Source organism: Equus quagga, chromosome 8 (assembly GCF_021613505.1).
Source record: "Equus quagga isolate Etosha38 chromosome 8, UCLA_HA_Equagga_1.0, whole genome shotgun sequence".
Lineage (NCBI taxonomy): Eukaryota > Metazoa > Chordata > Mammalia > Perissodactyla > Equidae > Equus > Equus quagga.
In genome coordinates this window covers 69,827,461-69,853,711 of record NC_060274.1, presented here as the reverse complement: position 1 = coordinate 69,853,711, position 26,251 = coordinate 69,827,461, and positions in this window count along the sequence as shown.

The following is a 26,251-nucleotide window of genomic DNA, read 5'->3' as shown; positions in this document are numbered from 1 at the left end:
TAGAAATGCAATAGAGTTCGGTATATTGATATTGTATCCTGCAGCTTTACTGAATTCATTTATTCTAAATTTTTGTTGGAGTCTTCAGGTTTTGCTTGTATATATAGTATGCCATCTGCAAATAGTGACAGTTTTACTTCTTCCTTTCCATTTTGGATGCCTTTTATTTCTTTTTCTTGTGTGATTGCTATGGTTAGGACTTCCAATACTATGTTGATGAGATGGGCATAAAAGTGATGAGAGTTGGCATCCTTGTCTTGTTTCTGACCCTAGAGGAATTTCTTTCACCTTTTCACTTTTCACGTACCCACTTTGTTGAGTTTCTTTTTTTAAAGATTTTATTTTTTCCTTTTTCTCCCCAAAGCCCCCTGGTACGTAGTTGTATATTTTTAGTTGTGGGTCCTTCTAGTTGTGGCAGAGAGTTTTTATCATAAATGGATGTTGAATTTTGTCAAATGCTTTTTCTGTGTCTATTGAGATGATCATATGATTTTTATTTTTTGTTGTGTTAATATGGTGTATCACGTTAATTGATTTGTGGATATTGAATTATCCTTGCATCCCTGAGATGACTTCCACTTGATCATGGTGTATTATCCTTTTTTTTTTTTAAGAATTTGTTTGTTTCCTTTTTCTCCTCAAAGCCCCCCAGTACATAGTTGTATATTCTTTGTTGTGTGTCCTTCTGGTTGTGGCATGTGGGATGCTGCCTCAGTGTGGTTTGAGGAGCAGTGCCATGTCCGCGCCCAGGATTCGAACCAACGAAACACTGGGCCATCTGCAGTGGAGTGTGCGAACTTAACCACTTGGCCATGGGGCCAGCTCCTATATTATCCTTTTAATATATTGTTGAATTCAATTTACTAATATTTTGTTGAGGATTTTTGCATCTATGTTCATCAAGGATATTGGCCTGTGATTTTCTTTTTTGTAGTGTCATTGTCTGGTTTTGGTATCAGGGTAATGTTTGCCTCATAGAATATGTTTACAAGTGTTCCTTCCTCTTCAATTTTTTTGGAACGGTTTGAGAAGATTGGTATTAACTCTACAGTAAGTGTTGGGTAGAATTCATCTGTTAAACCATCTGGTCCTGGACTTTTGTTTGTTGAGAGTTTTTTGATTACTGATTCAATTTCATTACTAGTAATCAGTCTGTTCAGATTTTCTATTTCTTTCTGATTCGTTCTTAGAAGATTGTATGTTTCTAGGAATTTATCCATTCCTTCTAGGTTGTCCAATTTGTTGGTGTATAGTTGTGTGTGGTAACTCTTATGATGATCCTTTGTATTTCTGTAGTGTCAGTTGTAACATCTTTTCCTTTATTTCAGATTTTATTTATTTGGGTCCTCTCTCTTTTTCTTGATGGGTCTGGGTAAAGGTTTATCAATTTTTTTTATCTTTTTGAAGATTCAGCTGTTAGTTTCATTGATATTTTCTATTGTTTTTAACCTTCATTTCATTTATTTCTACTGCTATCTTTATTTCCTTCCTTCTATTAACTTGGAGCTTTGTTTGTTCTTTTCTTTCTAGTTCCTTTAAGGTATAAGGTTAGATGGGTTGAGATTTTTCTTCTTCCTTGAAGTTGACCTGTATCATTATGATCTTCCCTCTTAGAACTGCTCTTGCTGTGTCCCATAGGTTTTGGAATGTTTTCTTTCCATTTTCATTTGTCTCAAGGTATTTTTTTTAAATTTCCTCTTTGATTTTTTCATTGACCCATTGGTCCTTCCATAGCATGTTCTTTAGTTTCCACATGATTGTGCTTTTTCCCATTTTCTTCTGGTAACTGACTTCTTGTTTCTTATTTTTGTGGTCAGAAAAGATGCTTGATATGATTTCAGTCTTTTTAAATTTATTGAGCCTTGTTTTGTGGCCTAACATGTGACGTGTCCTGGAGAGTTTTCTACATACACTTGAAAAGAATGTGTATTTTGCTGTTTTGGATGAAATGTCCTGTATAAAGTTCATGTGGTCTAATGTGTTATTTAAGGGCAGTATTTCCTTGTTGAATTTCTGTCTGGATGATCTATACATTGATGTAAGTATGATGTTAAAGTCTCCTACTATTATTATATTATTGTCACTTTCTTCCTTTTTGTTTGTTAATGTTTGCTTTATGTATTTAGGTGTTCCTGTGTTCAGTGCATAGATATTTATAAATGTTATATTCTCTTGTTGGGTTGATTCCTTTATCATTATGTAATGCCCTTGTCTCTTGTTAGAGTCTTTGTTTTAAAGTCTGTTTTGTCTGATATAAGTATTGCTATTCCAGCTTCCTTTTTGTTTCCATTTGCATGGAATATGTTTTTCCATCCCTACACTTTCAGTCTCTGCCTGTCTTTGTATCTGAAGTGAGTCTTTTGTAAGCAGCATATATATGGGTATTTTTATACATTCAGCCACCCTATATCTTTTCATTGGAGCATTTAGTTTCTTTACATTTAAATAATTATTGATAGGTATGTACTTATTGCCACTTAAGTTGTTTGCTAGTTGTTTTTGTAGTTCTTCTCTGTTCCTTTTTTCTTCTCTTGGTGTCTTCTCTTGTGATTTGATGACTTTCTTTAGTGTTGTTTTTATTCCCTTCTCTGTATTTTTTGTTTATCTATTATAGGTTTCTGATTTGTGGTTACCATGAGGTTCATATCTAGCAACCTAGATGTATAGCAGTCTATTTTAATTTGATGGTCGCTTGAGTTTGAGTCTGTTCTTAAACACTACGTATTTACTCCTCCCCCTGCACTTTATATTTTTGATGTCAGATTGTACATCTTTTTCTTTCATGTATCCCTTAACTAAATATCATAGATATAGATGACTTTACAACTTTTGTCTTTTAACCTTCAAACTAGCCATATATGTGGTTGATCCACTACCTTTACAATATGCTTGACATTACTAATGAGATTTTTTTTTATGCTTTTCTTGTTCCTAGTTATGACCTTTTCTTTTTTTGTTTAAAGAAGTCCCTTTAACATTTCTTGTAAGGCTGGTTTAGTGATGATCAACTTTAACTTTCACTTGTCTTGGAAATTCTTTATGTCTCCTTCAATTCTGTATAAACTTGCTGGGTAGAGTATTCTTCATTCTAAGTTTTCTCATTTCAGCACTTTGAATATATCATGCCACTCCCTTCTGGCCTGTAAAATTTCTGCTGAAAAATCAACTCATAGACTTATAGGGGTTCCCTTGTATGTAATTAGTTGTTCTTCTCTTGCTGCTTTTAAGATTCACACTTTAACTTTTGATGTTTTAATTATAATGTCTTGGTGTGGGTCTCTTTGGGTTCATCTTATTTGGGACTCTCTGTGATTCCTGGACTTGGATATCTGTTTCCTTCTCCAGATTGGAGAAATTTCAATCATTATTCCTTCAAATAGGTTTTCTGTCCCTTTCCCTCTCTCTTCTTCTGTGACCCCATGATGTTAGTCTGCTTGATGTTGTTTCAGATGTGCCTTAAGCTATCTTCATATTTTTAAATTGTTTTTTCTTTTTGCTGTTTCAGTTGGGCAATTTCCACTGCCCTGTCTTCCAGATCGCTGATCCATTCTTCTGCATCATCTAATCTGCTGTTCATTCCCTTTTGTGTATTTTTTATTTCAGTTACTGTATTCTTCATCTCTGATTGGTTCTTTTTTATATTTTCTATCTTTTCATTGAAGTTCTCACTGTTTCTCCAGTTTTCTCCCATGTTCAGTGATCATCTTTATCTGGGAGACTGCTTATCTCCATTTTGTTTTGTTGTTTTTCTGAGATTTTGTTTTGGCTTTTCATTTGGAACATATTCCTCTGTCTCCTCATTTTGTCTAACTCTGTGTTTGTTTCTGTGTACTAGGTAGATTAGCTATGTCTCCTGGTCTTGAAGGGTTGGCCTTATGTAGAAGATGTCCTGTGGGGTATAGGAGCACAATCCCCTGTTCACTAAAGCCAGATGTTCCAGGTATGTCACTTGTGTCACTGTTTTGCCTGGATCATGATTTCTGTGGGCATGCTGGTATGTGGGGTTGGTCCCCTCATTGGGAGCTACTTTTTAGGGGTGCCATTGGTGCCTGTCATGTGAGGCAGGGTGGGAGCCGCTTTGGAAGGACGTTGCCCAGGATCAGTCCATAGGGTGGGTCTCGGGGCAAGGCAAACAGTGGTAGCAAGGTGGAGTGGAGTCTTGGTTCCTAAAGCCCTCTGGCTCTCCTGGACGTAAGCTCTGTGGGTTTTCAAAGCCAGATATTATGGGGACTCATCTTCCCAGTGCAGGTTTCCTGGGGTGGGGAGCCTGATGTGGCCCTTGGGCCCTTGACTCATCTGGGAGGACCTCCACAGTTCTGATATCCCTCCCACTTGTATGTCCTAACTAGACCCATCTCTGCCCCTCCTACCCATCTTGATGTGCTTTTCCGTATATCTTTAGTTGTGGAAAATCTGTTCTGCTAGTCTTCAGATCGTTCTCAGTGATGGTTGTTCTATACATGTAGTTTTGGTGTGTCTGTGAGCAAAAATGAGCTAAGGACCTTCCTACTCTGCCATCTTGATCTTCCTCATGGGCATTTTGTATATGATAGAAATTTCTAGTAAACCCTATTGGTAGTAGTCAGATCATATTTTGTGGTAAATATATATCAGAATCACTTAATTCTATGTTTTGGAAATTTAAGAAGTTTACATTTATTTACTATTATAAATAATGCTTTGAAAATGAATAGGAAAAAGTAAACCCCCTTGACTAAGATGGCCTCAACATTTCCCTCAGATTAATTAAACTTTAGACAGGCATCTTCCTGACTTTAGGCCCCTGACTTCCCTTTTCTTAGAGCATTTACTTTAGAAAACTTGTAATTGTCCATTCTTTCTCTGTCCTTTGAGATGTAAATCTTTTTAAACTCCTCTTACCAATTTTACTACCCAGGAACATCTCTTTCAAAGACCTGGGAGCCATCCCTTTGAAATGTAATCATCAAAGAAGATAGGCCTCTATCTCCTGTCATTCCAGATAAGTGAAGACACATTTCCTTTGGGTAAAGCCAATTAGCAAATACAGATGGCTTAAGAATCCCCCTCATCCCAGCTCTTGAAATTCTCCAGCCCTTTTTTTTGGTGGAGTGGAGTTCAGACTGAAATCTGGCCTCTTTCTTCTATTGTGATAGCCTTGAATACAGTCTTCCTTGGCCAGTGTAAGTTTTACTTTGATATCTGTTATAGGCTGAATTGTGCCTCTACCTCTGAAATTCATATGTTGAAGTCTCAACACCAAACATCTTAGAATCTGACTGTATTTATAGATAGGCCCTTTAAAGAGGTAAGTAGGGTAAACTTAAGTCATACTGGTGGGCCCTGGTACTATATGACTGATGTTCATTTATAAGAGAAGATGAGGGCACAGACACACAGAGGGAAGATACAGAGAAAAGATGGCTGTTAACAGTCCCAGGAGACAGGCCATAGAAGAAACCATCCTTGCGCACACCTTGCTTTCAGATTTCTTGTCTCCAGAACTGTGAGAAAATAAATTTCTTTGTTTTAAACCACCCAGGCTGTGGTACTTTGTTTTGGCAGCTGTAGTAAGCTAATATAATACCCCAGTAGTAGAATATGAGAGGACTTGTCTTACTGCAGCATCACCAGTATTTATTACTAAACATTTTAATGTATTTGCTAACTTAGTAAATGAAAAAGCTGTTTTTGATTGTTTTGCTTTCTGTTTACATTGATTTATAGTAAGGTTTTATGTTTCTTGTACTTATTTGTGCATTATATTTATCCTTTTATAGACTGATCAATGCCTGTTCCATTTTTCTTTTATGATCCTAGTGTTATTGTTTATAAAAATCTCTTTGAATGGCCCTTCATATTTGAGTATTCAATTATTTCTCATTTTGTCATCTATTTTGCTATTTTTTTAACATAGGAATTTTGTGTGATTTGTTTACTTTTATGCTTAGAAACATGTCTCTTATTCGAGGAACAGATGCATAACTGTTCCTTGGATACTTTCTTCTAGTATTTTCTTCTGCTAGTATTTCTGTGAATTTAAAAGGTTGTTCAGCACTTTAGTCTATCTGGAATTTATTCTAGGATACTTGATTCTTTTCCTAGTAACTCTTTACTTCCCTATTAGTGTTTACTAAACAACATATTTTCTTTATTGACTTGGTGGTTTATTTATTACATATTAAATGTTATATTTAAAGTCACTTCTATTTCTAAGTTATATCTTGCCTTCTATTTATGATGATATGCTTGCATGCCACTATATTATTATAATTATGCAGCTTTTTAATTATTTAAATGTGATAATGCAAATTCTTTCTCATGACTTCTTATAACATTTATTTGGCTATTTATATCTGTTAATATTTTAGTTGAACTTCTCTATAATTTGATTAAATTTATTTTCAATCCCCACTGGAGTGTTATTTTGGGAAGAATAAAAGTTTTTGCAAATAATTTGTTCCCATTCAGTAATAGGGTGCTTTTTGTCTCTGTTTATTTAAGTATTCTACATGCATTTCCATAAAAGTGTACAGTTTCTTATCTATTTAAAAGCATATTCCAACCTAGCTATTATTTGCTTTTATTTTCTTTGGTTGCTATTGTTTATGGTTTGGTTAGTGGTTCTATTCTCCATTAAATAATCCATTCCTTTGGTACCTGAAAACAGGCAGTCATTTAGCAAAATTATTAATTGTATAAATATTTTTCAGTTGGTTCTCTTCTACTTTTATTTTTTAAGTGAATGCTTTTGAAGTGTATTGAATTTCTAAAAGTGATGGCTGTTATTTTTTTCATCACTTTTGTATTTTCAGACTTGCAGAATGAAATTATAATTGATACTATGAAATGTTGTTATGTTCTCACCTTTAGCAGGGAATTTCTAGTATTTTATTATTAAATGTAAGATTGATTTGAACAATAGTTCTTTAAAAGTTTTTTTTTTTAAATAAGGAATGGGTATTGAATTTTATCAAAAGCATTTGAGTTATATCATACTCTTAATCTTCCTTTTCTTGTTCACATAATTGTATCTATAACATGATTCTGAAACCTAATGCTAAAATAGTAGTGTATTACTAGAATAATTCAACATGACTATGATAAATAGCTATTGTAGTATACATTTGAATACCTTTCATTTGCTAGTATTTTCTTTAGTGTTATGAAGATCAGATTCTGTGGTCAGTGGTTTGATCTGTGGTTTTATTATTTTATGTGGTTTTATTACCTTTTTAACAGGCTCTTGCAGTTTGACTATTTTGAAAAAGATCAAGTTGTAAACTTCTATTACAAGTTGAAAATGAGTTTCTTAAAAATCTGGTGGCCAAGTGGTTAAGTTTGGCATGGTCTGCTTTGGCAGTCTAGGTTTGGTTCCTGGGCATGAACCTACACCACTCATCTGTTGGTGGCCATGCTGTGGTGGTGGCTCACATACAAAAAAAAGAGGAAGATTGGCAGCAGATGTTACCTCCAGGTGAATCTTCTTCAGCACAAAAAAAACAAGGCAAAACAAAACTCAACCAGGCATGAAATAATTTAAAAACTTTTAAAAGTGTATTGAGAAAAACCAAGCTTTAAAAAAAAAGCAAACCACATTTGTCATTACCAAAAACAGATATCTGTAGGTAAAAATAATAAAAATCTCATGCTGCATAGATAGTTTTTGTATCAAAATTGTATTAACTAGTCATATTGATAGTATTTGCTAAGTAAAATGATTGCCTAACTTACTATGTTTCTTACATAGTAAATAAATATCTTATGGGTGAATGCATTTTCCATGAATGGTTTATGTAGCATTGAAATTACACATTTTTTTCAGTACAGTTAGTTCTACTATAACATGACAGATACAATCTTAAAAATCGCCTGCTGTGTGGAATGATGCAATAAAAATTGATGGGGGTTATGGGACAAATGGGGATATGAGCATAGCCCTCAAAAACTTGACCAGTCAGTGACACATGAAAAAAATTGGAACCTATTAAAAGATGGAAGCATAGTTGTACACATGCTAAATGGTTAAACATATATAAATACTACAATAAATACGGCATTTTACATTTTTTAAATAGACCTGAAGTTTGCTTGTGGAGTGGGACTTGGAAGAGTTGCAGCTGTAAGTTATTTTGAAGTGTTGGAAGGAGGATTAACTGAAATAGAGAGAAAGTTGTAACACCGTCTGTGGATGGGTGTGGCTCATAGGACAGTGTGAACTGAGGTCGCTGGTAGGGGTGCATGTGTATGTGTGTATGTGTGTGTGTGTTTTATATTCCTACACAGCTCTGTTCAGCTGGGTGCAGTTTTCTGCTGTCACTGAGTGTTTCTTGTAGATGAAATCACATTTAAGCAAACACAAAATTCTTGCTATGCTAAAATTTTTTCTTACTATTCCAATTGTGTTGGAACAAATTGACTGTTTAAAACAAGTGTTACAGCAGAACTGACTTTATGTGGGGAATTCAAATATCTAGTCTGGGAATTCTTTTGGAACTAATTTTTTCATAACTGTGTCCTTCCTCCCTTCTTTTTTTCCTTTTTTGATCTGTTTAGGTTATCTTCTTCTGGAATTATTTTTGGTCATTCCATTGATTTTTATCTGCATTCAGAATGTACTTCTGCTTCCATGGTCTGTATTAGTCTTTGCCTTGGCCTGATGCCCAGCTCAAATCTTTGTATATGAACCAATTGGGAAAAATATGAGGGAACCAGTAGTTCCCAAAGGAAATTTTTATAACACATTCTGCCTCATTTCTCTGCTCTGCCTGAAGTCATCTCTCCTGTGGAACATTTTATTTGCCAAAATAGTGCAGTATAGAGTTTGCACAGGTACTGTTTTCTGTGAAGCATGACCATGACAGTCTATAAAACAATGATTCTTCTCTTATTGCCCTTAGAAGTGTGTTGTATAATATGACGAAAGTTTTTAGAAGAATTTCCAGGGAAATAAATAGTTTAGCATGATTATTTTACTAAATGTCTCAGTAGTGACATGTAAATGTGGGAATTACTTCACAGGCTAAAGAAGATCTGATTTGCATGGTGGACAAGCAGAGCCACCGTTATTCAAAATCATGCTAAATTTAAATCATACTTGCTTGAAAATGCAGAAAATACCATTCAGAAACAACCCACAATTCCAGGACTGAGTAAATACTGAGAAATACAAGAAACTCACCAAGCTGGAGGTAATTCCCAAAAGAAAAGACCAGAAAAAGGATTTTTGGGCAGAATACACAGCTAAATGGTGTTGCCTGTGTATTGCTTAACCCTATTTTACCTTGGACTATGGCAGACGGTTGCCTGCTCTTCACAGTAATCATAAGAAATATTACTAATGCCGTTATTAATTACTACTGACACTAGTATTGGTAGGAGTAATTCAAAAACAAACATGATAAAGTAAAATATAGTTTAAAAAATATTTTCACTTATATTATGTGTGCATTTGTTTCAAGAAGCAGGCTTATTGATGACAAACTCTTCCATATAACCAATCCATTCTATAGGACCAATGTCTGTTCTTTATCTGGAGTAGAAACTGTATCAGTTTGCTTAACTGTAGCAGTTGACAGGGATTATATGCAGTGTTTCTTTAGAAAATCAGATTCCACTTTATTTGTCACAAAACTTGGGGTTGCAGAGCAATTTTTGAAAGGTAGAGAGTTACTAGATTTTCAAGAAAGGAAAAACTTCTTAATTTAATATAGGCTAGTTGAATCCTTTCTTAGAAACCCATAGCACCTGGGCGTGATGTCAGCAAAATGGCAAAATAGGAGGTCCCCCACTTGTATTCCTCCATATCAATAATAATTTAGCAGGCAACCATGGACAAAAGTACCTTTGTGGGAGCTTTGGGATCCAGGTAGGAGCTTGTGAAACCCTGGTAGGGCCCAAGATTGAGAAGGGCCATTTTTAGAAGGGAAACCCACACCTAGGTGGCAGTCTCACTGACTGCAGTCCCAGTTACTGGCCTGGACACAGCCCTGTCCCCTGGTGGACTCAACTACAGCCTTGTTTGGACTGGGTCCTCCCACCAGCACCATCCACCAATTTTCTGTTTCATTTGTCTCAAGATACTTTTTAATTTCCCTTTTGATTTCTTCTTTGACCCTTGGTTACTCAGAAGTGTATTGATTAATTTCCACATATTTTTGAATTTTCCTGTTTTCTGACTGTTATTGACTTCTAGTTTTGTACCATTGTGGTTGGAAAAGATGTTTGGTACGGCTTTAATCTTCTTAAATTTACTAAGACTTGTTTTGTGGCCTAACATGTGATCTATCCTGGAGAATGTTCCATGTGCATTTGAGAAGAATGTGTATTCTGGTGCTATTGGATGGGATGTTAATATGTGTCTTTTAGGTCCATTTAGTCTGAAGTATAGTTTGAGTCTATTGTTTTCCTATTGATATTCTGTTGCGATTATCTATCCATTGTTGGAAGTGGTATATTGAACTTCCCTATTATTATCGTATTCTTGTCTCTTTCTCCTTTCTTCTTTCTCCTAATAGACCTTATTAGTATTTGCTTAATAAATTTAGGTGCTCTGATGCAGGTGCATATATATTGAAATGTTACATCCTCTTGATGGATTGATCCCTTTATTATTGTATAATGACCTTCCTTGTCTCTTCTTACAGTTTTTGACTTAAAGTTTATTTTGTCTGGTATAAGACTAATCACCTCTTCTCTCTTCTGGTTTCCGTTTGTGTGGAGAATCTTCTTCTATCCCTTCATTTTTAGCCTATGTCTGTTTTTAAAGCTAAAATGAGTCTCTTGTAGGCAGCATATTTTGGGATCTTGTTTTTTTATCCAGTCAGCTGCTTTTGATTGGAATGTTTAATCCATTTACATTTAAAGTCATTATTAATAGGTAAAGACTTACTAATGCCTTTATATTAATTTATTTCTGGCTGTCTTGTGCTTCGCTTGTTTCTTTCTTCCTCTCTTACTGTCTGCCTCTGTGAATTGATAGTTTTTTTACAGTGGTATGCTTTGATTCCCTTCTCTTTATCTTTTGTGTTTCTGTTGTGGATTTTTGCTTGGTAGTTACCATGAGGCTTACATAACATATCTCGTAGATATAACAGTCTACGTTAAGCTGCTTTAAGACAGGTCTAATACCTTGGTCAGCAGGTGGGTAGGCCTGGTGCTTGGGTCTATAGGGGCTGACCTGGTGCTCTGGTTCATGGGAGCTGATCTAGAGGCTAGATCTACAAGGGCTGACCTGATGCTGGGATCATTTACTGTCTTTCCTATCTTCTTCAATGTGTCTTTTATTATTTATGTTCTTTACCCAGATGCTGTAAACACTCACCTGGAATCCTTAACTCTTGAGAAGGTGCATGCATAGTTGCTCTAATTGATGTTTTTGGGAGGAGATGAGTGCTAGAAATTCCTATACCATCATCTTGCTGATGTCAAACACAAGCAGTTCTGAAAATGAAAATTATAGCGATAAATGCCTACATTAAGAAAAAAGAAAAACCTCAAACAACCTAATTTTATACCTCAAGGCACTAGAAAAAGAAGAACAAAAGAAGCCCCAAATTAGTAGAAAGAAGGAAATAAAGATATGAGCAGAAATAAATAAAATAGATACTAGAAATACAATAGAAAAAAAATCAGCAAAACTAAGAGTTGGATTTTTGAAGTGATAAAAAACAATGACAAATCTTTTGCTAGACTAACCAAGGAAACAGAGAGAGGATGCAAGTAAATAAAACTATAAATGAAAGATGTTGTGATTGATGCCACAATACAAAAGATCATAAAAGACTAGTATGAACAACTTTGTTGTTGTATGCCAACAAATTGGATAACCTAACATAAAACCTGCCAAGTTAGAATCATAAAGAAATAGGAAACAAACAGACCAATAAGGAGATTGGATCAATAATCAAAAACCTCCCAACAAACAAAAGTCCAGGACCAGAGAGCTCACAGGTTAATTCTACCAAACATTTAAAGAAGAATTGTCAATCTTTCTCAAAATCTTCCAGAAAAATTGAAGAGAAGGGAACACTTCCACACTCATTTTGAGTCTAACATTACTCTCATACCAAAGCCAGACAAGGATGCTACAAGAAAAAAAAGTTAGAAGCCAATATCCCGGATGAACACAGATGCAAAAATCTTAAAAAAAAAATTACTAGCAAACAGAATTCAACAGCACATTAAAAGGATCATACATCATGACCAAGTGGGATTTATTCCTGGGGTGCAAGGATGGTTCATCATACACAAATTAATAAAGTGATACACTACATTCACAGAATGAAGAATGAAAATCACGTGATTATCTCAATAGCTGCAGAAAAAGCATTTGGCAAAATTTAATGTTCTTTTAACATAAAATCTCTCAACAAATTAAGTATACAAGGAATGTACCTCAATATAATAAAGATCATATATGACAAACCCTCAGCTAACATCACACTCAATAGTAAAATCTTAAAACTTTTCTTCTAAGATCAGGAACAAGACAAGAGTGCCCACTCTCACCACTTCTTTTCAACAAAATACTGGAAGTTCTAACCAGACCAGTTATACAAGAAAAAGAAAAAGAAAAGGCATCCATATATAAGAGGAAGAAGTTAATTGTCTCTGTTTGCAGATGACATGATCTTATATATAGAAAACCCTAAGATTCCACCAAAAAACTGTTAGAACTAATAAATGAATTCAGTAAAGTTGCAGAATACAATTTAATGTACAAAAATCAGTTGCATTTTTATACACTAACAATGAACTATCTGAAAAAGAAATAAAACAAAATCCCATTTATAATAGCATCAAAAAGAATAAAATACTTAGGAATAAATTTAAGGAGGTGAAATATCTGTACACTGAAAACTTTAATATAATAGAAGAAATTAGAGAAGACACAAATAAATGGACAGATACCCTTTGTTCATGGATTGGAAGAATTAATATTTTTAAAATGTCTATACTTCCCAAAGTGATCTAGAGATACAATGCAATCCCTATCAGAATTCCAATGGCATTATTTAGAGAAATAGAAAATCAGTCCTAAAATTCATATGGAAACACAAAAGACCTCAAATTGCCAAAGCAATCTTGAGAAAGAAGAACAAAGCTGGAGGCATTGCACTGTATGATTTCAAACTGTATTACAAAGCTATAGTAATCAAAGCAGTATGGTTCTGGAGTTAAATAGATGTATAGACCAATGAAACAGAATGGAAAGCTGAGAAATAAACCCATGCATGTTTGGTCAACCAATCTTTGACAAGTGCACCAAGAATACACAATGGGGGAAAGGATAGTTTCTTCAATAAGTGGTGTTGGGAAAACTGGATATTCACATGCAAAGGAGTGAAATTAGACCCTTGTCTTACACCATCACAAAAATGAACTCAAAATCGATTAAAGACTTAAACATAAGACCTGACACTGTAAAACTTCTAGAAGATAGCATAGGGAAAAAAATCTCCTTGACATTTGTCTTGGCAACAATTTTTTGGATATGATACCATAGGCATCAAAAGCAAAAATAAACAAGTGGGACTACATCAAACTAAAAAGCTTCTGCATGGCAAAAGAAACAAGAAAATGAAGAGGCAACCCATGGAATAGACGACAGTATTTGCAAACCCTATATATGAAAAAGAGTTAATACCCAAAATATATAAAGAACTCATGCAACTGAATAGCTAAAAACCAAATAATCACATTCAAAAGTGGTCAAAGAAGGGGCTGGCTTCGTGGTGTAATGGTTAAGTTCGGCATGATCTGCTTTGATGGCCCAAGTTCAGATTCCGAGCATGGACCTACACCACTCATCAAGCCGTACTGTGGTGGAAACCCACATACAAAATAGAAGACGATGGGCACATGTGTTAGCTCAGGGCCAATCCTCCTCACAAAAAAAGAAGAAAAAGGTCAAAGAACCTGAATAGACATTTTTCCAAAGAAGACATACAAATGGCCAACAGGCATATGAAAAGGTGTTTATTATCACTAATTGTCATGTAAAAGCAAATTAAAACCACAGTGAGATATCACATCATATCTGTTAGCATGGCTATTATAAAAAATATCAGAGATATCAAGTGTTGGTGAGGGTGTGGAGAAAAGGGAACTCTTGTGCACTGTTGGTGGGAACGTAAATTGGTACAATCATTATGGAAAACAGTATAAGGTTCCTCAAAAAATTAAATATAGAACTACCATATGATCCAGCAACCCAACTTCTGGGTACATATCCAAAGGAAATGAAATCATTATCTCAGAAAGATGTCTGCACCCCCATGTTCATTGCAGCATCATTCACATTAACCAAGATATGGAAACAACCTCAGTGTTTTTCGAGGAAATCAGTGGATAAAGAAAATCTATCATTCAAGTGTAGGGGGAAAAAATACTGCTATTTGCAACAACATGGGTAAACCTGGAATACATTATTCTAGGTAAAATAAACCAGACACAGAAAGACAAATATACTGTATGATCTCACTTATATGTGAAATCTAAAAAAGTCAAACTCACAAAAGTAGAAAGTAGAATTTTGATTGCCAGGGGTTGGGGGAGTAAATGGGGAGATGTTGGTCAAAGGGTGCAAACTTCCAGTTATATGATGAATTAGTTCTGGGGATCTAATGTACAGCATGGTGATTATAGTTCGTAGTACTGCATTGTGTAATTGAAATTTGGTAAGACAGTAGATCTTTAGTGTCTTTGCCACATACACACACACACCATGCGTGCGTGCACGGTAACTATGTGAGATGATGGACGTGTTAATTAGCTTGCTTGTGGTAATCATTTAAAAATGTGTATATAAATTATGTTGTACAGCTGAAATATATACTATTTTTATTTTTCAGTTATACCTCAAAGCTGGGAAAAAAAACCATAGCCCCTAATTCAAGAGTTCTAAAGGAATAAAAACAAAAGCAGTGAACCATAGCTTTCTCTTGTATGTAACAATAGTGATCCACAGGAACAATGAAATATCTACACCATCTCAGTGGATTTTGTCTTGAGATTTGCAGATGATCATGTAGTTTTTGTGCCATACTTTCTTTTAGATGGCTAACCTTTAAAGATAGTCATGCCTTTTGACATTTCTTCATTTTAGCTAAGGAGAAACCTTAAATAATAGAAAAATAATACAATAGAAAATAATTCAATATCTAGAAAAGTAATATAATATCTAAAATAGCTAATTTTTCTGAAGTTTGTTGAATTTGAGTCATTGAAGGTGTGATGTTTGTTTAAACTTTAAAAAAATCTTTTAGACATTAGAACAAAATATTAGAAGTACTTTAGACTTACACACCTATCAATTTATGATAAAGTCCGTTCTCTTATAATATTCCAGAAAAAGGATATTAAACTTTTATAATGGAATAGAAAGACTTTCTATGAAAAGTGAGAGTCCTGATGTCCTCATGCCAAAAAGAGAAAGAGAGAGAGAGACTGAGCCAAAAAAATACTTGCTTAATCTCACAAGCTGGAGTATACTTACTAATGAGATCAAGAATTGAATGTGTTCCAAAGGTACCTATATGGTACTCACATATAACTACTTCAAAGTCATTCTAACTTATGGTTGTAACTGGGCCTGAATACTCTTCTTAATTTGTGCATTTTAATAGTTTATAAATACAATGTGGCTATGACATGTTGTTAACCTTAATGTGGGTTGGGATTGTGAAACTGGATAGTCTTAAAAACAGAGCTTGTAGAATACTGTTTGAAACATTTCCCTAATATTATTAATAGATCTTTACACTGGTTCCTAGGCATAGTAAAATACTGAAGCAAGGGGGAATAAAATATCTTTACTTTCTTTTCAAAATGTGGCAATTGATCATATGTCTAAGTTAGTCATTGGGATTGTTGTGTTTTCTTTTAAAAGGTAGCAGTTAGTGCAGTAATGCATCACATTAGTGCCTAACCAAAGGGAATTAGGCACTGCTATGAGGAAAAGCCCTATCGAGGTTCAGTACGTATTCCCAGGTGTAAAGAAACTGATTTTAGATGAAGAGTAGGAGGTCTGCCTGAGAAAAGCTTTCCCAGTGGATATCCCAGTGGATAGACCAGAAGAGAGCATGATGGATATTAACTGAGACAAAGTTGAAAGGAGTCGTTTTCCATATTTTATATATACCATATTCCATTATTCATATTTTTGTGATTTTGATTAAAAGGTCAGGACTCCTGTATTTTGACTGTGATCAATTCATTTTAACCTTTTAAGCCTTCATTCTTTCATATGTAAAATGAAGATTGAAATATTTTCTCTGTGTACTATAAAAGGCCATGAGTGTGAAATGAGATAATGTAATAAAAATATTTTGTAAGCTGAAAGGTGTCATTTACATGTTAAGTAATAGTATTATGTGTCCATGAAAGGACTTAAGGATGCATACCATACTTTTTAAAGTCTGTATCCAGATGTGATTTATGGAATGATGAGTTTGTCTCCATTTGAAACCTGCCTCTGAACTTCTAGTTTGACTAAAAACAGTTACCTGTCTGCATAATGGCCACTGTAAGTGGATACAATACAAATCTCATACCGTGGCCCATGAGCTCCATGCACATCTCTCCACACTCATTTTCGATCAGTCTACTATTAACTACTCCACGTAAACCATACTGACCTTCTAGTTGTTTACAGCAAGGTCATTCCCACCTCAGAAAGGGTTTTTGGTTGGGATTTCCTCATCTTAGAATGTTCTGCCAGATTGTCACATGAATTGCCCTTCATCTCATTTACATATCTACTAAAATGCCGCTGTTTTGGAGAAGTCTTCCCTTGCCATTCAGTCAAAGTTTTCCTCTCACAGCCCAACCACTTTATTCTATCCTCTTACTCTCCTTTATCTTACTCATAGCACTTAGCATTATCTAGCATCATACATATTTCTTAGATCTTACGTATTGGTTTTGTTTTGGATTTTTTTCCTCTTTCCCCACTGGAAGCGAGTTGTTAGATGGTAGAGAACTTAATAGCCTTTTTTACTGTATTCCAGCACCTTGAATGTGCATAGCACAGAGAAGGTGCACAATAAGCATTGGAAGAATGCAATAAAGAAAGGAGAAAAGAAGAGAGAGAGAGAAAGGATTGATGGATTCTGGCTATACAACTTGGTGATCAGTTGCTGTTGTTTCCTAGTAGGCTAAAATGTTGCTTCAATATTTGGATCTGATTTTCAGAGCATCTAAAGCTTAAAAATGCACTATGATGTTTGACACTGCCATATATATATATATATATATATATATACACACACACACACACACACACACACACATTTGTATATATATACATATTCTTGTATCTAAATGGATTTAAATTTATATTTCTAAATATATATATACATATCTAATTATTTATCTCTTTCTGTTATTCGTGCTTTCCTGAGTGTGCTTGATATTTTTCATTTCACTACGTTAAAGCTAGTTGAACATTCAGCTGGTATATGTTTTTGTTCTACATTAACAAAGAACAAAAAGTTGTCAGTAGTGCAACAAAAAGTTGTATTGCAGTGGGCATTTCCCCTCCAATAGATATTAATTTTTATTGTTGGCATTGCTGCTTGTCTACTTATCCTTCAGTAACACTAGCAGGCAGCGTTATTGTAGCTGTCCACAAAAGCTGTTTGTGATATTGATGATGATGTGCACCTCAATGAAACAATTAATGGAGTTCCATTTCTAATAGATCTACTGGATATATTCCATTGCAAATACATTTTAATAGTGAATTAATAACTTGACAACTAATAGATAGATCATAAACATTGCTATTTAGGTTTGAAATAATTAGCCTGGAGACTACACTGGTAATTATTACCCTCCAATGTTCCTATAGCTCTACTCTTCTCTACAGATACAGATTTCATTTGTGGCGATCAATCACTAGACTTATCTACTGTGGTCTAATGCAATAGATATTAAATTGTTGTACTGTTTCCTCTTTCACTGAAGTTGAGAGCTGGTTTGGAATTGAAAGTAGTTCCTATTCTGTAATAAGCCATTGATCTCAATTACAGGTAGATTTGGAATCTCGTTATCCCTCGCTGCATAAAGGGAACCACTTCTAAGCATTTACTCTGCTTTTTTGTGGCACGTTAACATGTCATACATCTTGTGTTTTGTGTCATACCTTTTTCCTCCCTTAATATTCCTTTAAATCACTTCACTAAAGAGAAGAAAAATCTTATTTTCTAGACATCTTTCCAGTATCAGATGCTTGTTAATCAACTTGAAAACTGTTGATTTCTACTGTGGCTTTCTACTGTTAAAAGAAAATTCAGAAAGCTTTACTTGATATGAATATTTTATTGAGTGGGAAACATACTGTTCAAGAACAGCAGGAATACTTCAGACCCCAAATTAGTATGAAGCTCAGAGGCATGATGTTACAGGATGGCTTATAAAGTGAAAATGAGGAAGTTGTTTAATCTTTACAAGGATTGGTTATTATACTGCGGGTTTCCAGATAGCAGGAATTGGTTAAAAGTGATTATCTTGTACCATTTTAGGAATATGACTCAAGTTTCTGATTATCAGAGGCATTTACAAGAGATAAGTTATGTTTCCCTTATGTTCATGAAATAAGCTAGATTTAGTTTTGCTTATGTGGCTTAAGTAGTTTTTTGTCTGCTTGGGGCATTTTCAAGCCTGGTCTCCATTTTATTTTGTTTTCATACTGCTGTATGCTATGTACTTTTTGTTGTCTCACATATCTGAAGATCTAGAGTACAACAACTTTTGGTAAGTTAAATGACATAGCTTTTCCTAATTATATTGGTTCAAAGATCAAAGCAGTACTAAACATTGTGCAAACTAACTTTTTTATATTAGATATAAAATTTTAAGCATAAATTGCATATTTCTTTAAAGGATCTCCTTTTATTGAATGCTATGATCTTGATAATTCTCTAGTGATTTGTCCGGAAAAAATGTTTCTTATGTATGTCTCCTAACATTAGTAATGAGTGTTTATTTATAAATTTTTTAATTTACTGAGAAACATTTGAAGTACCAAATATTTTCCATTGGGGTTCATTTTGTGTCAAAGTAAACAATATGATCCACATATGAAGATATTAAAAATTTTCTTCAGATTAGAGTCTAAGTTTAGTATTCTCTTTCCCACAGAAGTGTTACTAAAGTAAATCTATAGAATTATATAATATTGAGATATGGATAACTAATGGAAGTAACATTTTTTACCTGAAACTCCATTCCAGTTTATATGCCATTTTAATATTCTTCCTATTCCTCCTCAAATATTATGGAGTACTCTGTTTTATTCCAGGATAACATTTCCAACTGAGAGCAAGGCAGTGAATAAAGTCCATCAACATTAGAGAAAATTTATGAGTCCATGGATTTCGTGAGCTTTTCTAAGAGTTTCATGACTCCGCAAAATGTAAAAGTTTCTCCTCTCGATGGTATATAGAATTTTGTGTATGATTTTGGGTTTACTTACTTACCAGAGCCCATTTATATTTAGGTATATATTTATTTTTCACATGAAATTTTTCCAGCATTCAGTCATCCATATAAAAACTCAAGATTATAACAGTTTTTCTTGTAGGCTGGAAAGAAGATTGCATTTAACTTTCAGTTTAGGATCCTACTTTCACTCTAAACAGCTATTGATCATTAACAGCTTGTCACTCCGCCAAAAAAGCAGCGTCACTACTAGGCAATGTAATTTCTAAGGCCATAAGTTGTGGATCTTTTTCTGGAATGCCTGAAAATAATGTAGTTGTGAGTTCTCAACAAGATGAAAATATTAACAATATTTTAATTTAAAATACTTTAGTATGAAATTGTTAAAAAAACAAACAAACAAACAAAGAAACAAAAAAAAAAAAGAAAAGAAGAAAAGCAGGTTCCCACTGATACCAGGCCTCTATTCTGGGGGAAATTAACTTTAATTAGCTTCTGTATATTTTTATATATTTTATACTGCCTAGAAAATGCTTTTCTTCTGTTATAAAAATTTATATTCATTCTCTAATCCTGTATTATCTTTAGTTCTCATTGAGTCTGTTTTCATCTCTTCACATCTGAGTTCCTTGAAGAGGTAATATTTATTATCTTTGTCTCTAGACAGCCTTAGAGATCCTCTCATCAGGACTAAACTTTAGACAGGCTTCTTCCTGGCTCTAGGCCCCTAGCTTCCCTTTTCTTAGAGCATTCACTTCATAAAAATTGTAATTGTCCATTCTTTCTCTCCCCTCTGAGAAGTAAATCCTTTTAAAGCCCTCTTGCCAGTTTTACAGCCCAGGAATGTCTTTCTCAAACACTTGGCAGCCGTTCTTTTAAAATACAATCATCAAGGAAGATAGGGGTCAGGTCTGCCAGTTTCTGTGAAAGAGTAGGAACCCAACTTTGTCACCAAACCAGGTTCGTTTTTGCCCGCTGCCCAGACAGCCAAACATGGAGACAACGAGGTTGCAGCAGAGAGAGAGTTTACTCACAAGGCAGCCACGTGAGGAAGCAAGAGCATGAGTCTCAAATCCGCTTCCCCAAAAATAGGGACTCAGGGATATTTATGGGATAGGGGGCAAGGTGGTCTGAAATGTGGAGAGAGGTGATAGAAGCTGAGGTAATTGATGATCTGTGCAAACATAGTCAGACTCCATTCCTCTTCATAGGATGCACATTCATAAAATGGTGGTGTTAGTATCATCTGAGGGTGGAATTTTTAGCCTCTTGATGTCAGAAGGTCACCTGTTGGACATCTGCACAGGCCCGGTTGGTGAGTTGGTGGTCTCAAATGGCCTGAAGTGGACAAAGAGTTTTAATTCTTGAAAAACAGCTCACACAGCCATTACTGTGGTGACCCAGGCTCCAGGGAGATGTTATCTATAGGAACCTAGTGGGAGTCAGATAGCATATTGCCTAACAGTTAACAAAGGGTGAATCAAACAGCTAAAAGCTATAATCAGTAATTGCAAAAAGGAAAAAACTTTAGTACATAGATAATCATCAATGACTATTTTCCAGTTTCAATCCCCCCTATTCTTTGGTCATTCTTCATTCTTGAGGGATTTGGGGTGATGCCTGATCTAGCTACTTCCTGCTGAATTGGGGCATAGATCTGGGTTAGAGGAATGAAACTGTTTATCACTCATTTGGAAATATTCTCCCTGTTCCTGGCTTCAGGTTGACATTTTGCATTATTAGAATTTTTGTATCTTGCTCAACAGTAACAGTTTTGGAACAACATCCAAAGACACATTTTACAATCAAGTATCTGACCAGAAGGAAAAGAAGTATAGACAACCCAAATTTTAACAGTCCCTGAAAAATACACTTAATTACAGTGGGGCCTCCATCTGATCTCCAGGTGAGGGCAGACATTTGGTCTCCGTTCCTGATAGTTTTTTGTTTTTCTGGATATGCATTAGAGACTGGAGCAATAGCCTATACACTGATCTTTCAGTTGTTGATGATGGCCATCAGCACAGACCCTCTGCCTGGGAGTCATCACATTCCTAAGGAACTCAAAAGAACAAAGTTATCAACTTATAGAAGCTAGGAAGGTCCATAAAATCTACAGAACATGTCTGGGTTAGTTAATCGGAGGTCATTCAGAGTTACAATATGGTTTCTTTTCCACACTATGGCTTCCCTTATGCCAACCTTGTGTAGACCAGTATCTATCCCTCCTTTTCTTGTTCATCTTCAATCTTGAAGGATTATCCTGTTGATGAGGGCCATAGGTTGTTCCATCTCGTTAAACCAGTCTCTTAGTAAGATGATGATTCAGGTGGCCTCCCAAATTTCAGCCTATATTGCATAAGCAAGTAACCAGGTATTTAATAAGAAGTATTTCTAGAGAGACAAAAAGAAAAACAAGGTTAATGGTGGGGAAAAATTATAAACCAGCAAACTGTAAAGATTTCTGAGCCCAGGTGGCAGCCAGTCAAAAGATTTCTAGGTGTCAGAGTCGAAGCATCTTTTGCAGTTTGAGATTTCTCTGATGGTGTCATCAGGTGTTCAGGTATCTTACTGAGTGTTTTACACAGCAACAGACATGAATCCCTCTTAAGTTTACATCAAGTTGTCCAGCTTCAGTTTGCAAGGCTTCTTGAAAAAGGGCAGGTTCAAGTCTCAATGATTCCAAATGAAAATGATGGGAAAATATTGAAAACGTTAGTTTGGACTTTTGTAGCTAGATATTTCAAGAGACTAGAAGAATTCAGGATCCAGTCCAGTTAACAGATATAAAACAAAACCTCAAAGACAATTATCAGAACTAGAACCTAATATCCATGAATGTGTACTATGGTTGCTATTGAAACATAATTTTTTTTCTCTCAAATCACCCTCATTTTTAAATAAGATATCCAAATTAAGACTAACTGGTTTGCAGAATAAGTTTAGTTTCAATAAACTTGGCCCAATCATTTACATAACTCCAGCAAGAATAGAAATTGATTATACAGGTTCTTTCAAATCTGCTTTGCTGGAACTTTTTATGAGGAATCTTAGATTGAACTTAAATGATTCTCCAGGCCAGGAAAGCCAAGCCAAAGACTTGTCATCAGATTTTGCCTGCAATGCCTACAGATTTGGGTGGATTCCTCTCTTGGTTTCCCCCAAAATCTTTCAATATTCTAGGCACCTGCCAGATAAGTGACTTTCCTCATTTACCCATAAGGTTGTTAGGAAACAAGATACCAGGCCAATATTTCTAAGTGGCTTTATTTCATAAAGTCCAATCCTTGTTTCTCAAAAGCTGTCTGGTCATATCTGAGCCTGTATGTTTCTGTCAAACATGACGTTTCAGTGAAAGCCTTGGTAATATAACCAATGGTTCCAATTGTGTCCTGTTATGAGGAGAATAGATTCTTATTGAACTTATGCAAATAACTATATTGCCATGAAAACAATACTCACTCATTAAGAGTTTTCAAATCCTGGAAGGATCAGGTAGGGAGAAAAATAAATATTTCAAATCTTCTTACAAGGGTATAACTTATCAAATTGATAGAAGTCATAGTTAGCATGAGAGAAAAAAGAGAAAAAAGACTTCTTTAAATCTGGAAACAGAACACCAAAAAAATCAGCAATATCTCAAATGAAAAGTCATGTAGGTCAAGATCATCCTCATCAGTTCATTCAGTCCTGTGTAATCAGTTCTTGATCTTAATCTTCTGCTAGCAGTTTTATGAAGTCATCAGTTTCTTTGTTAGAGTTACGTAATTTCTTACCCAGTTCAGTTTTACGATTTGAAAGTTTATCAGAAACCTCTATTCTAGAGTGTTAGAGTCCTTTCCATGAATTTCTTTGAAGATGAAACATATTTTGCAAAAGCATCAGAGTGAAAAAAAATTGTCTATAAACAACAAGATCCCAAAATGGCAACTGACAGAGAAACTTGGTTAATTTTGTGACATACAGTACTTTAAAATAATAACCAGAATTATGGCTGACAAACAACTTTAGGAATGTTATATAATTTTTAAAATATTTATATGAATAACATTTACCCAGATAATACCACCTAAGAAGGTTTATCATCACTTATTTGACAATGCTTCCCATGTAATTTAACATACCAAATAAGCCTAATTAGCTTAGTGTCTTCCTCCTTTGAGGGAGAGCACATCTCTTTGAGAAGTCTCAGGGGCCCTCTGAAAATTCTCAGAGAAATTCTCTTCCTTTTTCCAGGTCAAAAGAAAGTGTTTATTCAGGATTTGAATATTTTGGTGGGGAGGGCGCTTGTCAAAAAAATTTTAAAACACTTGTTCAGATAAGAAGCAATCCTCAGTTATCTATTCAAAGTGACAACAGGAACAGTCAAGAGCAGTTAAAACAGTCAAAAAAACTTAATAGAGAGACCTCTTTCTTTGTGAACATAGGAAATTATTTTAAGAAAGCATAGATTTTCTGTCTTTTAGTTAGACTTACTCAAACACCTTTGATAACCTCTTTATCAAGAGCAGACCAAAAGTTCAAGAAAGTTATCCCTTTGAGAAGGAAAACCAAATTTAAATTTTTGCACCAGCTCATTTTTTTACATTAAAACTTATTTACTTAATTGGATTTTCTGTAGTCTTAGCCTACTTGACCAGGAATAAAACTCTTTTCAGGATTTCTCTTTCACAAACCTTCTGTAACTTTCTTTTTACATTCAGAATTTGTCCCATGCTTTCTTTTTTTCTAGTACTTTAGGACAAATTTAGCTTTCTTAACCCAACAAACAAAAATATTTCCATTCTTTATACCTTCTTTACTGAAACATACATTTTACTTTCCTTAGGTACAAAGATGTTTGCCTTATTTATTTTTAGTGGCTTTAATTGCACATATTACTTAGAATTTTTAACCCTTATAGACCCTAGTAAAAACTAAAACTAAGCAATTAGAAACTTTTACATTAGCATACTGTGGCTTGGCAAATTTCTAAATACTTTTTATAATTTCCAGAAACATGCTACTTCATGGTACAATCTTAATAAAATACAAGACATGTTTACTAATAGACCCAAACGCTTTTTAGTTTCTTTGCAATAAGAAGCCAAAAGTAGATAAATCTAGACATGTCTAACCTTAACGTTTCAGTATTTTATCTTATTTGAAAAATGACCCAGATATGCACTGAGTTTTTATCATTCAATTTTACCTAGCAACACTTCAAAGTTTCAAGTTACCAGAAAGATTTTGGAAGTTATTTTAAATATACATGTCATAAGACATAATTATTTTTGAAAGTTCATCCAACATTTTTATCTTTTTCACATCTATTTAGTTTACTCATTCCCCATAATTATGTAGATTGCCTATAAAACTTCATGAGACATTAGACAAAATAAGCCATCATTTTAAGTTATCATTTTTGCTAACCAGTTTTCTAATAGAGATAACATCAGTGTATTTGACCAATATGTAGAATAAAGGCTGCATGTCTGCATCATATCCACTACTAACTCTGGAGGATATGTCCGTTTTAATCAAACCAACAAACTTAAATAGGTTTTCAGTTACAAAAGATTAATTTATATCATGTTAACTTGAAGGACATTTGGGTTAGTTTCTATTATATTTACAATTTATGTAAGCACTTACTTTTAGCCAATTAAACAGAGCTCTTAACTTTTGGCCATACCATCCAGAGGTAAAAATACTACGCACATCTAATGTACATATAGATACACATGCACAGAGTCTCCACAGCTATTGTTTTAAAAATTACTGCCATGAATCAGGTACAGTAATACAAAGCTCCCTTGTTGTGAATCCAAATTTTGTTTTGAGCCTTTTTACTAATATTTTTGGAGAAGACACTCAAGATGCTAGGTTTTTGGTGAGGGTGCTCTTATGGCCATTTTTTGGCCTTTTTCCTTTTATTCTTTTCTTCAGCCTTAGGAATTAGTGATGGGCTAAATAGTCCCCAGAGGATTTTCAAGCTCTTCGAGATAATGGATATGGGTGGAACCTGAACTGTCTCTAGAACTGCAATTCCAGTCTTACAAGGATTTTCCAAGGACAGTTGCTCTTGATTTCTCAGAAGTTGGGTTGTAACTCAAATGATATTATAGGTGGATCTACCCGTCCAACTACATTATAAAGGCACAGAGAAACCCCTCAAGTTTTTTCCAAGATGAAGTTTCTAGGGCGTAACCCAGTGAAAATTGGAAGTGTTTCCAATTAATTAAAAGGCACTCGAAGGGTGAGTTTCCAGGGATGCTTGGGGCATCCCCCATGGCGGTAAAGCTGGTGTCTGAGTGATAGTGGGCTGGAGAAGGGTGCAGAGCCCAGTTGCAGGTGTCAATATAGTTGTAAAATTTAGTCAAGTCCCATTCAACCCAGGTAGGTCGTCCCTGAGCCAGCACAAGGCAGCGAGGGAGGCAAGAGGCAAAGGTCTGGAGCAGGCTGGGGCCGGGGCCGGGGCCAGGGCCCGGACTGGGGCTTCCAACACTGGGGTCGAGAGTTAAGTCCCTGGCAGGAAGTTTTTCAAGTTTTGATTTTACAGAAGGTCTATGTTCTGCTCAGGTCCAGCCTGAACTCAACCCCAACTTGGTGACAACAGAGGAGGTGATGAATGAGACAAAGAAGGAAAAGAGGTGATCAGGCCTCTCCCTCCTGGCCTCTTCCCAAGGGTTATCAAGATAAAGTTCACACAAACAACAGTTCCTGGGCAAGACAGTTTACAGAACAAATTACAGGTCTCCTGTCCCCATAACTGACTGAGTAGGCCCCTAAAATACTCACCAAGCTCTTGACAGGAGACAAAACAGAGTTCCAGATTGTCAGTCAA